The 15,342-nt window shown below is 47.6% G+C and overlaps 1 long non-coding RNA gene across 1 annotated transcript; it reads left to right on the forward strand.

Moving 5' to 3' along the window:
• The first annotated feature begins 956 nt into the window (after positions 1-956).
• LOC309865495 lies at positions 957-6,118 on the forward strand. The gene is made up of 2 exons (XR_014312137.1): positions 957-3,527; positions 4,532-6,118. It is a non-coding gene; the product is annotated as an uncharacterized lncRNA (long non-coding RNA).
• The last annotated feature ends 9,224 nt before the right edge of the window (positions 6,119-15,342 follow it).

The raw sequence follows: 15,342 nt of genomic DNA on the forward strand, positions 1-15,342 counted from the left end.
CAGGTGCCCCTAAGGCATATTTTCTTACCAGTAGCTTCGAGTCGGATCTTACTATTTTATATGACAATAATTGCCTTTGGTTGAAGTGTTCAGCTCACTTACGTTTCATGTTCTTCTTGACATGGTTTGGCTACGTCTACACGTGGGGATTTTATTTCATCTAACCCACCTGTGTTTGCCTTTTTACTTCCCTTCCTTCCTGTCCTCTTTTGTTTGTTTTATTCTGGACACGTCACGTATTGTTTGTTGTGCAAAGTTTTACTCTTCATGCTATTCTCTTTTGGTTCTCTGAGATTATGATAGTCACCTTTCCTTTTTTTTTTTTAAAGATTTTATTTATTTGACAGAGAGAGAGAAAGAGAGCAAGCAAAGCAGGGGGAGCAGCAGGCAGAGGGAGAGGCAGATTCCCTGCTGGACAGGAAGCTCGATGTGGGACTCGATCCCAGGACCCGGGGATCATGACCTGAGCTGAAGGCGACACTTCACTGACTGAGCCATCAGGTGCCCCATGATATTCATCTCTAAGTCGTTCCGGTGTAACCTCGCAGTCTATGAAACTTACAACAGCATCATTCTATTTACTCTCTTTATACTTCCTTCTTTTTGTCTCATATTTTATGTTTACATACAAATATAAACATATATAACCCTACAAAATTATTATTATTATTTGGTTTAAACTATAACTGACGTTATATTTACCCTTCCTGGTAATCTTCATCTTTTCCTTCAGATCTGAGGCTCAGACTGGGAATTATTTTTAGCCTTTTGAGTAGGATGGGTTTGCTAGAGATGAATTCTTTAAGTTTTCATCGGTGATTATCTCTATTTCACTTTCAGTTCTGAATAACCGTTTCACTGATTATAGGTTTCTAGCTGTTTTTGGTTTTGTTTGTGGGGTTTGTGGGTCACGCCCTTCTGTTCCGGCCTGCAGGGGGAGACCAGATGTCACTCACGTCACCGGAAATGGCCGGGTCCTAGATTAAACACAGCTCCCACTCCCCAGCGATGCTTGTAAGATCTGTTATTTATATTTCGACTTTCACCTGTCTTACCGGGTTGCTGTAAAGATGACTTTTCTCTGCACTTATCCTGCTTAGGATTTGATGAGAATTCGGACCTGTAAACAGTGATTTTCACCAACTTTGGAAGGTCTGCAGCCGTTATCCCTTCGTCTGTTTGCTCTGGGGCATTCTCCCTTTCCTCTTCCTCTCAGACCGCAGTGACTCGCACGTTAAGCTGCTGGATGCTGTCCTACACACTCCGGTTCCTCCTCTTTGGTTCTTCCTCCGCGTTTTCTCCCTTTTTATTCAATTTAGATTCATTTCATTGACCTGAGTTCGGATCATTGATTCTTTCCTTTATAGCGTCCAACCTGTTACTAAACTGATCTAATGAATTCTTTATCACTGATTTTTTTAAATCTCTGGCATCTACGGTGCTTCTGATTTCTAGTGTTCATGTAAGTGCTGAGTTTTGCCATCTCTCCGCAGATGTCATCAACTTCCCCCGAACTGGGTATCTCAGCATTTTCAACATAGACTCTGTAAAGTCTCTGACTCACCATCATTTCTGGGTCTGATTCTTTCCTTTTTTTTTCTTCCTCTTTTTTTTTTTTTCTTTCTTTATTTTTTAGGAGAGGAGGGGTAGAGGGGAGAGGCAGAGGGAGAGAAAGAGTATCAAGAAGGCTCCACCCCCGCATGGAGCCTGACCTGGGGCGCGATCTCAGGACCCACATTTCATGACCTGAACAGAAATCAAGAGTCAGACACTCATCTGACTGAGTCACACAGGCGCCCTGACAATTTTCTTTTCTTTTAAACCAGACGCCACTTTATCGTATATCTTGTCATTTCAATTTTCTGCGTTTTTGGAGAAAAGAAGAGTAGCGGTTGACGTCAACGACGTGCCCCTTACTGTCTCGGGCTGAGGAGGAGCATAGTTGAGCTGATCTGTCGCAGAGGGTGGTCTGAGTTTTGCTGTGGTTTGTTAAGTTCTGCTCACGCCTGGCTTCCGTCGCTTGGGGGACAGATCAGCGGAGCCTGGGCTGTGAACGCTGGTAAGGTGCCAGGGCCGGTCTGCACGGCTTCACGTCGAGCTGCACCATGCAAAGGCCCGAACACCTAGGAGCGGCTGCCGTCCACGGTCTCACTCGGCTCTTGCCATCCGAGCGTCTCCCTGCACAGCCTCCTCCCTGATTCTGCCTTTCCCCCTCCGCACCCAGGGAGGCAGGGGTGGGGGCCCGCGGGAGGCGTGGCGCAGGCCGGGCCTGGGGCTCAGCCACGCAGGGCTCCGGCCGCGCGGACGCAGGTCTGCCCTGACTGCCCCCTTGCCTCAGCGTCCTCCTGGGCCTGCTCTCCTGATGTGGAGGTGGCACTCCCGGGCGTCCTCCAGCCCACGACGGCTTGTCACGTCCTCGAGTGTGGTCCCTTACGCGCCGTCTCCTCGGAACTGAGCGAGCGCGGTTCTTCCGCAGCGCCTCTCCCTTTCCGTGTTGGGTTGGAGTGAGTGGCCTCGGGAACTTGTTTTTTAGGGGTCGGAAGCGAGGACCCGCCTGATGTGCTCCTCATCCACCAAACGCTTCCCGTCTCCTTTCCACGGACTGCTTTCTGGTCTTGTCGCTCGCCTGTGCGCACACCGAGCGGCTCGTCTCTCAGCGAGACGAGTGTCTTCCTGGCCGGCCGCTGAGAGCAGGGCAAGGCCGGGTTTTCCATGAGCAGCACTTCCCCGTGTGTGCACATGTGCGTGCGTGTGTGTGCACGTGTGTGTGTGCACGCGCATGAGCCTGCAACCAGGCAGGCAAGGGCAGAGTTGCTGACGACGCGTCCCCTCTTCTGTCTCCGTGACAGTCTTGTCCCCCCGGGGCAGCCTGTCTGCGTGTGTTGCTCATTTCCAATCGCACTTCTCGATTTTTAAAGTCCTGATGATCATAATTTAATTCTGAGCTCCCCCAGCACTTTTCTCTGAAACGTGGATTTAACCTGTAGTTAAGTGCATGGTGGTTGGCGCGACTGTCTCCCTTCTATGCTGTTAACCGTGTCATCCGAGTTTCTGCGGCCTCACCCGAGTGAGAACCCGGATGCCACCGGCTCTCGTCCGCAGACACCGGGGCAGGGCTCCTGATCCCGCACGATGCCTCCGTCCTAACTCTGTGAGTCCTCAGGACCGTGGTCTTTCTCCCCTGGAAGGCATTTCCACGGCTGGCTTTAGCCAGGATGGACTCCCTGTCGCGTCGGAATGAGAAATCCTCTCCGGGCTGCCGGCCGTGCTGGGCGGCAGCACAGGGCGCAGCGGGGTTTCGGCCCGACCTGCTGCCCTGCTGGGGGCACTCAGTCTTCACAGAAACTTGCTTTTCCTGGATCTTGGCTACACAGGCCCCGGTGCGCGTGAGGGCAGGTGGCTATAGGTTAGTGTGTCGGCCCAGGCTTGCTGCGACATCATCTCTGAAGTCCGGGAGCCCGTCCTGAGCGCCTTCCACTCTGGATTCTTCCACGAAGCCCGTAAGGACTCAAAGGCCGCGTTGCTCAGTAAGTACCTGTGTTTGACTTAATGGCTCCCACTTAACCTACGTGGGGTCAGACGCTCTGCTCAGAATCATCTTTCTTTGTACGCAGGAGAGGTATGAGTTTTGCAAAAGCCACCGGACTCCAAATAATACTGGGAAAATTGGACTTTTTTGCATTCTGCAATGAGAGGGTGAGCAGCAGGCCAGGACTTATGAGGAAGTTCGGCTTCTTATTATGAGCCTGGTTTCTTTTCTCTGTCTGCTCTGTGGTCTCCACACGTGGGACTCTGTTCCCAGGCTCCTGTCCACGTTCCCAGGGGAAGAAAGAGACAGGAAGGGCACCAGCTGTGTCCGTTCCTTCGGCCAGAACCATGGCATGGGGCTGCCTGTAGCTTGGGCAGGGCGCAGGGGGAGACCAGGGCGAGGGGGGGCTGTGTAAGCCCACACGCGCCACACGGGACAGAAAATTCTCTAGATAACGCAACTTCCAATCTCAGGGATGCTGACATGTTGAAAAGTGGGTAGGTGGCCAAGGAGTGTCTTTCTGGGTTCCTCGTGAAGAACGCTGTCATCAGCGTGGCCTTAGGCTCAGGCTCCTCTGCGGCCGTACCGTGCGCTGTGGCTGAGCCTCCTCTTCCGGCTCAGCCTTAAAGTTATCCTAGTTTTCTAGGGGGTTGGGGTTTGGGAGGGGGTTGGTGCTGGGGATGGAGGACAGTGTGGGGAGGGGTGTTGGGAGGCAGGTGGGGGCAGGGTATGGGAGGGGGAGGGGTGGGGATAGGTGGTAGAGGCTGGGGTTGTGGTGAGGGCGGGGCAGGGTTAGGATGGGGCCAGGGCAGGGGGAGCAGGGATGGGGGGTGGGGGCAGGGATGGGGGTGGGGCGGGTAGGCCAGGGATGGGGGCGGGGGTGGCTGGGGCAGGGGGTGTGCATGGCCTCACTCTTGGCGGCAGCTTCCCCATGCCTGTCTCTGTGTGCTCTGTTCTTCGAGGCCAAGTGTGGGAAATGCATGTCATTCCTCACCTCTGTAGGAGAATCTCCTCATCAGGAAAAACACATAGTTCAGACCGCGTTGAGGAAAATTCCTCGGGGCTGAGTGACAGATGGAAGCCGGACTGAAAAACAGGAGGCGGACTGTGCTCTAATTAAATGGCACATGTTTTTGAAGAAAGTGGCTCATCTGGACAGTCGCTAAATGATTTACCTTTGACACGGCAGTTAACTCGATTGACCCGTGGATTGTGACTTCTTCATAGTGTAACAGAGACGGCCGCTGACGTTCCCGTGACTTATTTGTAATAGTTACGTTCACGTGAAGGCAGCCGATTTCGGGATCTTGCATACCCTCAAGAACATAGCCAAAGAACGGTATTTTGTGAATTAAGAGTGTTTCTAAGACTTGTTTTATGTTTTTCAACATATCGCAATGAGATTACCGAAAGAGCACACTTAAATTATTTCAGAATTAGAAACAACCTCGTTTTGTCTTTTCCAGAAGAATCCTACTGAATTAGGAGCAGGAATTGCATTCTAGAAATCTTGCATTAGAAACATTGTAAGCAGTCATTAAATTTAAATTATTTGTTGCAATTTTTAGTTTACTGTACTACTCCCCTAAGATATTTTGCTGTATGACTTGATTCTATGGCCTGATTTTTGGTTTTGGAAGTGTGTCCGGTGTGTATGTGTCAGTCTTTCCAGAAATATGTCAGCAGCGCGGCTTAAGTCTTTAGGCCTAGTTTCAAGCACCTTGTCCCACCATTAGAAGTAAGTGCACTGTATGCTTTTATGCATTCTCTTTTTTAAATGAGTGTGAGTGTGCCCCTCATTTCTTCCACCTTGGTCAAATGTAGTTTCTTTCCACAATACAGGGAGTTTTCCCTTCTGTTCTTCCCTCACGAGCGTCTCATTTCCTGCTCTTTTGGGGCACATCTCACACTGTCAGTCCTGTTTCTCTTGCGGATAGTGACCCTTTAGAAAATTGTGAAAAAGTAGGATCATTTTAGCCAACGTCTACAGACCCACTTACTCTGTGCTGGGAATTATACCTAATAATGTGTTCTTACTTTGTCTGCACACCAACCCAGTGAGACCGGTACCGTTCCTATGTGCACTCCATACAACAGACACAGAGGGGCTTCTGGGATACCACAGTTTCCAAAATTCCAGATGTAAATGTTGGAAAAAACAGATGAGGGAAAAGGGAGACTAACAGGCCAGTTTTATGCCAAGGAAATGATTTCTCATAGCTATTTGTTTTCCTGGTGACCTGGATGAGGTAGGTGTCAAGTAATTCTACCTTTTTTTTTTTTTTAAGATTTTATTTATTTATTTGACAGAGAGAGAGATCACAAGCAGGCAGAGAGGCAGACAGAGAGAGAGAGGGGGAAGCAGGCTCCCCGCTGAGCAGAGAGCCCGATGTGGGGCTCGATCCCAGGACCCTGGGATCATGACCTGAGCTGAAGGCAGAGGCTTAACCCACTGAGCCACCCAGGTGCCAGGTGCCCCAGTAATTCTACTTTTATAATCATACTGCAGCTTGGAGTTTTCAGACATGTGTCCACGCTTACATAATTAATGGATGTTCAAAATAAAACCAAGGTCTCTCTATCTCCAAAGTCTATGGTGTTTCCAGTATGTCATTCCCTGGACATTTACAGCAGCAAGAGTTACATGTAATGTGGTCCCTCTCCACCAGTGCGACTAAATTAACATTAAATTGTTGGGTTAGTCTGGATTATTTTAAAGTCATTCTAGATTATTTTTAAACAGCATAACTCTTTCAAGCATGACGGTGTTTGTTTCAAACAGGATGACACCTGGCTCAGTCGCCCACAATTGCACACACATCTAAGTTAAAAGCATTCTGAAAAGAAACCATTGCTTATTTCTTTGTCTTGGTACGTTAATGTCATAACACATAACCCATTGGAAACCACTTCCAGTGGATAACACGAAACTTCACAGAAAAGATTGTAAATATTCTGAAACTTTTTTTTGCCAATATAACTTTTAGAAAGATAATGTGGTCAGAGTTCTCTAAGTGGGTTTTTCATCGGTTTCCAAAGCACTTTTTAGGTCTCATAACTTTTAATTAGAGGTGTCCAGCGGTCGGCATCTCTCTCTGAGGGCTGAGTCAGGGGGCCACGGATCCGAAATGTCAAGGGAGGAGGGTGATCTATGACACGCCCTTCTTCCACTCCTGACTGTGAGAACATTCTCTCCAGACGAGGCAAACAGAATCCATGTGTGTTCCTGAATGCTTGGTTATTCATGAAGGTAAACAGGTCTGACCTCAGGGCTCCGAGGGCAAACACTGGGTTTAGTGGCTTGGAAAGGTAACCGTGCCCAAGTTAATAGTGGTTCTCTTGTTCTGCACCTCACGCTGGATGCTTTACCAGGTTAAAGGAAAACCTTACAGTTCTGGGCTGATGGAACGTGGTGGTGGAGACGGAGGTTGGGGGAGAGCTGAGCATTGGGGCCCGGAGAGAGGACAGCCGCCAGCACCTGCAGAGGGGTCTCCACTCCCTCCCGATTTGGTTGTACTGGCAAGCATTCATGGTAAATATAATATCCTAAAGAAAAACATCAGGGTGTGTATGTGTTGCCCTGGATATTTCACACATCTTAGTGTCTCTGGAAGAAGCTGGGTAGCACAGTGTTGTGAACAGGGCTTGCAGGAATTGGTTGGACTTGAACTCATGCGCATCTGATTCCAAAGCTGATGATTTTCTGTGACTCTAGGCAGACTCTCTTCGAAACATGATGCACAGTGGCAGATAGAGAATTACTAACATGAAACTCACAGCGTAATAGGATGGAGACACATTACACTTAAATGATCAGAGCTCAGAGATGCTTTGCTCACTGTCCTCTCCACGGCCCACCTCTGCCAGCCCCAACCTACCATCCACGTCTCACGCCATCCTCCCCTCGGCACGGCATCTCACTCAGGGTTCGGAATGTGGCAACCCCGTGACTCCCACCTTACTTTACATCCTAGGGAAACACTTTCTTCTTTTAAGAAAAACAGGATCAGAAACTCTGGTCCTATGCATCTGACCTGCAGACATATTTTGCTTGGTCACAGCACGTTTTAAAAGTAGTTTGAATTCAAGTGCCTTTTTCAGGCTGCCTCCCCACCCCACCCCACCCCACCCCACCCCACGGCTGCTGTTGTTCACCTGCCTGTTTAATCGACTGTACCTTCCTGGTCGTGGCAACATGGAACTTAAGACCCTAATGCATGCAGAGCAGTCCCTAGAGAACACATGTGGTCTTACCTCAGACGGTGGCCCCATTCCGCAGGTGGAACCTGTTACCAGTTTCTCATTCAGGTGTGTTTCATTTTAGGTGGTTTTATTTTATTTTTAGTATATTGCATATGTGAGGTTGCCTTTGGATCCAATCTGAGAGTCTGTCTTTTAAAAATAAGATTAGTTCAATTGCATTTATTGTTATGGAGGATATTTTTAATATTCACTTTGTTATGCTTTTTGTATTATATTTACTCTTTATTGCCTATTTAGAACGCATTTCCCACTAAGTTGATCTGTGTGTTTCTGTTGTCTTGTTTTAGGTGCGTACTTTTAGTAACGGGACTTCTCAGTTTTGTTCCAGCAGTGACTTTCATTTCTATCCGTTCACTCTATTCTTTTATGCCTTAAATAATAATTTGTTTGGGTAAAAAATTCATCAACCACACCTTCTTTCTTAAGGATCTGTGGATAATGCTGTGGATCATGTGGAACATGCTGGGGATTATTCTGGAGCCCTTCTGTTCGCTTCACAGATGACTTCATCTTTTTCTGGACGTTTAATTAAAGGTTTCTTCTTTACCATTGTTTCTCAGTAACTTCTGGATTGTTCTGTGTCTGTTTCTCAATGGCTGCAGTGAGCTTTTCAATCTAAAGGGCATATATTTTTTTATTTCTTATGGTTTGTAATTTATAGCATAGTTCTTTATAACATATAGTTTGGCATTTTGTTCTGTTGTTTTGTTCTCCCTTTTGGAAGAACATATCTGCTGTATCTCATCTGCATGTCATTTGAATATGCCACCTTTTACACTTACTTCTTTAAATTATTATTCATTTCTACTCTATATTTCTCAGCCATGTCCTAAACTTTGTACTGTGTTGTAAACAGTAACTCCCAGCCCCCATCCTCCTCTGACTTTCTGTCTGTACTATGGATGAATTGACTGTAATTCTAGCAATCTCCTGGACTACGGATTGAAACCATGTGATACGGTTGATAGGGAAGAAATACAGAGCCACCTGGGTCTCTAAAACCATCCCAAATCTTCCACACAAGTCTTGAATTACCTCCTTTAAGATTTACACATTACAGAAAATTAAACTTTAATCTTTTTAATCTACTGTAATTTGAGTTTTCTATTTTGTCTAATAATACATGTCTTTTACCTGCTATAACGTGGATGCATTACAATCTGTATTACCTAATTATGGACATTTATCTTATTTGTGATATCTTGCTGCAGAACATTGCTGAGAAATATAAAAGAAGATGTAGATAAATGGAGATATATACTATGTTCATGGATGAAAGGATGATATTATTAAGATGTCAGTTCTCCTTAAATTGATCTATGGATTCAAGGCAAATCAAATTAAATCCCAGCAGGGTTTTTAGTGTAGATGTTGAAAAGCTAATCATAAAATTTAAATGGAAACGCAAATGATTTAACATGGTCAAAGTGACATGTGAAAAAGAACGGATTTGATTAATTTATCTTAAGCAATTTAAAGAAATAGTATATATTTACATTAATCAAAGGCATGTGATATTGGCATACAGATAGGAAACTATAAATGGACGGTGCCTGGGTGGCTCAGCAGGTTAAGTGTCCGCCTTTGGCTCGGGTCATGATCCCAAGGTCCTGGGCTCGAGTCCCACACTGGGCTCCTTGCTCGGCAGGGGGCCTGCTTCTCCCTCTGTCCCTCTCCTCGGCTCCTGATCTCTCTTTCCTGCTCTCTCTCTCAAATAAATAAAACATTTTCTTAAAAAACAAAGAACAGAAAAAATATAAATGCAAAGTGAAGAAACAGTCCCATGTATCTATAATTAATTTATTTTTGATAAATGTGCCAAGACAATTCAAGGATAATCTTAACACAGTACTAGGACAATTGGTAGCCATAGAAAAACAAAAACGAAAATGTAAGCTCTTACCTCACATCATTTAAAGCATCAGCTTGAGGGATGTTGAAGGTAGATACCTTTGGCTCAGGTCATGATCCTGGGGTCCTGGGACTGAGCCTGAACAAGCTCCCTTCTCAATAGGGAGTCTGCTTCTCCCTCTGCCTCTCCCTTTGCCTGTGCTCTCTTGCTCTCTATCTCTCTCTCCTACTAGCAGATAAATAAATAAATAGCTAAATATCTCCAAAAAATGTAAATGATTAACTTGAAATACATCATAGGTCCAAATGTACCAGATAAAACTATAACACTTCTAGAAGAAAACGAGAGAAAATCTTAGTGATTTTGAATTTGGCAAAATTTCATTAAAAGATCCCCAAAACCACAAATTGTAAAAGACATACAAACAAAATCAATAAATTTGATTTCCCCAAAATGAAAACTTTTGCTCTAAAACACACTGTAATGGAAATGAAACGGCAACTTATAGACTGGAAGAAAATGTTTGTAAAATATATATCCAACAAAGCATTTTTACATATAGAGAACTCACTACTAAATGATAAGAAAGCAAACAACTCAATAAAAGTGGGTAGAAGATTTGAAGAGACGTTTTACTAAACAAGATGTATAGATAGCAAATAAAAATGGAAATATGCTCAGTGTAATTAGTTGTTACAGAAATGTGAATCGAAAGCACAATAAGAAACCATTACACAGCTGCTATGATGGCCAAAATTAAAAAGACTGACCATATTAAGTATTGGCAAAAATATGGGAATTTTCACAGGCTGGTTGTAACAATGTAAAATAGTACATCTACTTGAAAATATTTCATAGTTTCTTAAACAGCTACAGAGGTATCTTCATGTGATCCAGCACTTCTACTCATAAATGCTTGCTCAAGAAAAATGAGCATTTTGTTCTATAGAATACAGGCACACAACATTCACAGAATATATTTAGGACAACTGAAAACAGCCCAAATGCCCTTCAGCTGGTGAATGGATAATCATTTTTGGTTTAGCCGCACAATGGAGTATTACTCAGTGATAAAAAAGAACAAACTATTGATAAGTGAAACAGCATTGAATGATCTCACAATAATTATGCTGCATAAAAAATCCAGACAGTTAAAAAGTTCATGGTCTGTTATTTCACTTAATAAAATTCTGTTAAATGCGAGGTAGTATTTTGTTACAGAAAACCCATCTGCGGGTGTAGCGTGGAAGCTGGGAGGGAGATGAGTCCCACCAGGCGAGGGAAGAGTTCAGGTGTGCCGGGGACCCCCTGATCCCGAGTGTGGTGGCGACTTCGCTGGAGGGTCCACATGTCAAAACACTCAAATAATACAGCCTAAATATGGACAATCTATTACATGTTATTTATACACTAGTAAAGTGACACACATTTAAAATAGAAAGGAAGATTTCAGATGTGCAGAGAAAAGGTATGGAAGGTTAGAAAATTGGGTCAGACTGGGGAGTGCCAGGCGCGGGGCGTCCTGAGCATCTGGGTTAGGGCGGCCTGGGGTGGCTGAACAAAATCAGGGTGTGCGGGCTGATGGCTGTAGCCATAGTGACCTGCTGGGGGAGGCGGGGAGTGGTTTAGACTGTTTAGAGTGGTTTAGTCTGAGCACACTGGTCCAGGCCAGGAAGTGATCATGTGACAACCGTTCTATATGTAGCATACATATTCACACGTACACACCCACACGCGTGTGCACATTACACGCACACACATATGCATGCCCACCACATGCATTCATGCACGTATACACAGCACAGGTACATATTCACACATGTACACACATGTTCATGTGAACACACGGGACAGTGCGCTCACATCACATATTTACATAACGCATGTCTGTGAGAATTCGTATATGCATCCACACGTATATCCACGATGCACTCACACACACACACACCGTGTATACAGTATGCGGCATCCACGTTTCCATGCACACGCATATGCATACGCACGCACACACGTTCATCTGTAACATGTGCATTCATATGCGTGCACTCACATACACAAATACACACGCAAACTTCTAATCCTTATTACAGTCTTGCCAAGTGCCGCCTCTCATCCCAGTTTCGCCAACAAGGAAAATGCATCTCCGAGACCGTTTAAGGCTTGCCGGGTAACAACGGACAGTTAATACTAATTAACTAGTAATGAACCCGTGTGTCCGCTCCTCCGCCCCAGAAAGGCAGCCCCGAGTCCCCTTCAGAAAACACGCGGGCGGCGGCGGCAGAGCGGAGAGCCGGGCCCGCCGAGGGCCTGCGCCCTGGCGCTGCGGGGCGGACGCAGGGGCGGGGGCTGCGGGCACAGGGCTGCCCAGCTCCCCGCACCTGCTCCCCCGCCCCGCCGCGGGCAGCCGGCCGCCCCCGGGGCTGCGGACCTGGCAGGTGTCACGTACCACCGTCCCCGCCGTGACTCCGCTGCCCCGCGCCGCGCTGTGCCCCACGCCGCCCCCGGGATCTCGGGGTGAGGCCGGGCCAGCGCGCCCCGTGCGCTCTCGCTGCCGCGCGGCTCCCCCGACGGGCCGCACAAGGGGCTTGTGTTTCTGAGGAGGGAGGTCAGCCTCATGGAGACGACGCACAAACAAACTTGTTTATGGCCCCGCGTGTCTGTTGGAAATCGGGGCGGGACAGGACGTGCAGACCTGTGTGACTCAGCGCTGTGGGAAGGTGCGAACTTTCACACACGCTCGGACTTGGCCGCCCTCCGCCCGGGACCGGGCGAGGCAGAAGCTGACGCGAGTAGCCGGGGGTCTGGGGGTCCCGGGGTCCGGGGGTCCGGGCGCGCTTCCTGCCCTGCACCTGCTGCGGGAACCCCGCTCCGCCCGGCTCTTCTTCTTCCTAATAAAGCACGGCCAAGGGCAGTGTCCGCAGCGGCCTGCGCGCAGCGTCTGGCGCGGCCTTTGAGCTCAGGCCGCTGCTGCCCAGCCCACGGGCCGTCCCCCCCCAGGCCCCGTCGCGGCCGAGGCCACTGTGACGACTCCTGGCGGCCGTCATCCCCGCTCCCCTGTAGGAAGTGACACCGTGGCACTAGCGTGGCACTATTCCTCCCAGGCCCAGCCGCCCGAGTGCTCTGTGGGGCCCCGGAGGCAACCACCTTGTGCCGGCAGCGCCATGACTCCTGGCCCTGCGGCCCCGAGGCGAGGTTTCCCTGGAAGAGTGGACAAGCTGAGCTGAGCTGAGGGGTGGCGGGAATGACCCCCCGGTCCGCGCGGAGCAAGAGGGTAACCCAGGCACCACGTGTGGAGCTAGAGGTCCGGGAGGAGAACACTTGGGGCGAGAAACGACGCAATTCCAGACACACTGTTGCGGGTAGCTGGGCAGGTCCCCAGTGGGTTTGTCCAGGAACCATCTAGAGAAGTTGGAGTTGGGAGTTGCTGGGGCCTGGAGGGGTCTTGAAGTCAAGGAATGGATCCGGCCACTTAGGGTTGCGGGCTGTGCTCAGAAGAGGGCTTGGTTTCGGAATTTGAGGCGCCGTCAGTGTTAGATCCGCCAGGCCCATAGAGGCTGGCAAGGGACCAAGGCCTGGCCAGAGGGAAGGACAAGCAAGGACAGAGCACGGGTGATGGCCTGCGGGATGAGGAGGGGAGCACTTCGCTGCAGAGACTGGGTCGGCAGAAGCAAAGCGCTGTTGAGGAACGCGCGGGCTAGATGGTGGAGGAAAGCCACGGGAACCGAGCTCAGAAGAAGACTTGCTGGGACAACGGCTCAGTTTCTCTCCTGCTTATTCCGGTTTGTCTTCATCTTGCTCTCTGTCCTACTTCTGTGGGTGTTCAGTGTGGGATCTGGAACCAGGAGGCCGTGGGAACCTCCCGGGCATGGTCCGCGATCTAAGCGGCCTTTGGAGGCCAGGAGGCAGTTAATTAAAGCTGAGAGGAAGCAGGCATTACTTCTGGTGCCTTGTCCCTCAAGGTTTAAAAAGTACAAAAGCAGCCTGTCTATTTGGGGAATCTGGGTCCGCAGCTGTTTTTCTGCCCCGATTTTGGCCCGATCCACAGCCACATCTCCTGATCAGAGGTGGAAAAGCTGTGAAGATTTTGCCCTGCGCCACATGCAAAGTTTGAAGTCAGGAGAAAATAGCAGTCTCCATAGGAATGCAGAGAAGTCGGACATGTCTGGGGGAAAAAATAATGCACGGTTGCTAGGGGCCGGCTGTTTTCAGTTGAAGCAATGAGTCATCAATATGGACAAAAATAGTTCACAGCAGCGTGGGGAGCCCAGGCAGAGAATCTCCCAGCACCTTCCCGAGGGGCAGGTGGTGTCTCTCTCTGAACAGAAGGACAGCTCTCGCCACAGAACAAACGCTTGCTCAAAGGGTTTCCCTCCCTCTCCATCCCATCACACTGCCCTGCCTCCCTCCCAGGGACAGAGGGGCGTCCCATCACAAATGTGTCCCTCTTCTGTGCATCTGACAGTGGAATAAAGAGTACCTCTGTGCAGTGAATGGGTTTGTGAGCACTGGAAAGTTCTTCAAACCACGAGCATTAATCCTGGGGTCTGTGGGGGTTCAAGGACATTTGTGGACTATGAAATTAAGAGCAAATTTTTTGTGTTGTCTTTTTCTTGTGCACTTGCCTGTTACTGATCTGTTAGGAGAAATATATACACAGAAATTTCAAAGAATAGTGCAAGAAACACTTAAAAATCTCTCGTGCAGCTTATAAAGCGAACTCTTGCAAGAAGAGCTGCAGTCGCCCCCTGTACCTCTCCCTGACTGTATTCTCCAACTCCTCTCACTGTAGGAAACCACTCTTCTGAATCTGGTGTTCATTTCCATACAAATAGTTATATTTTGACAAGACACACATTTGTGTAAAAAAATATGTATAGGTATTTTAAGCCTTTTATTTTGTGAAAATCTTAGATGTAAGAAAAATGTAGTAAAAATACTGCAGAAAGTTCCGAATAACATTTATCCAGCTTATTCTGGTATTGAAATCTTATATAGCCTTTACATAGCTGTGGAAATCAAGAAATTAACATCGATACAATACTACTAACTAAACCTCAGAACTGTTTAGAATTTTGTCAGTGCAACAATGTATCTTCTATATCTTCATGCATTAGCAAATCTAAAACTGCAAGGTCAGTTTCGTACAGACATGAATTTACTGAGTATTTTTCTAGAACTTGAAATTCTGGGTATATGCACATTAAATGTTGCCCATGAAAGAGGCTGCACCAATTTATCTGACAGCCCGCCCCCAGCAGATAGAGTCCCTTCTTACCCACATCCTTGTCAGCATTGCCTTTTACCAAGCTTTTAGACATTATCATTGTGATGGGGGAAAATGCTACTTCAGCTTTTAAATAACAACCTCATTGAGCTAAAATTTGCATACTACGGATTCACCGTATTTCAGTGTACAATTCAGAGTTTTAGTGAGTTCGAGACTGTGCAACTCTCATGACCATCCAGCTTTCACACGTGTTCAGCACCCATGGCTGTCGGCTGTCGCTCCACATTCCTCCTTCCCCCCACCTCCTGGAAACCACCACCCTGTTTTTCTATCTCTGTGGATTTGCCTGCTCTGGAGATTTCATATACCAGGAACCATATGCTATATGTTCCTTTGTCATAGCTTCTTCCACTCAGCGTTACGTTTTCAAGGTTCATCCATGTTCTAGCATGTGTCAGGGTTTCATTCCCA

The sequence above is a fragment of the Mustela nivalis genome (assembly GCF_964662115.1).
Source record: "Mustela nivalis genome assembly, chromosome: 5".
In the NCBI taxonomy this organism is placed as follows: Eukaryota; Metazoa; Chordata; class Mammalia; order Carnivora; family Mustelidae; genus Mustela; species Mustela nivalis.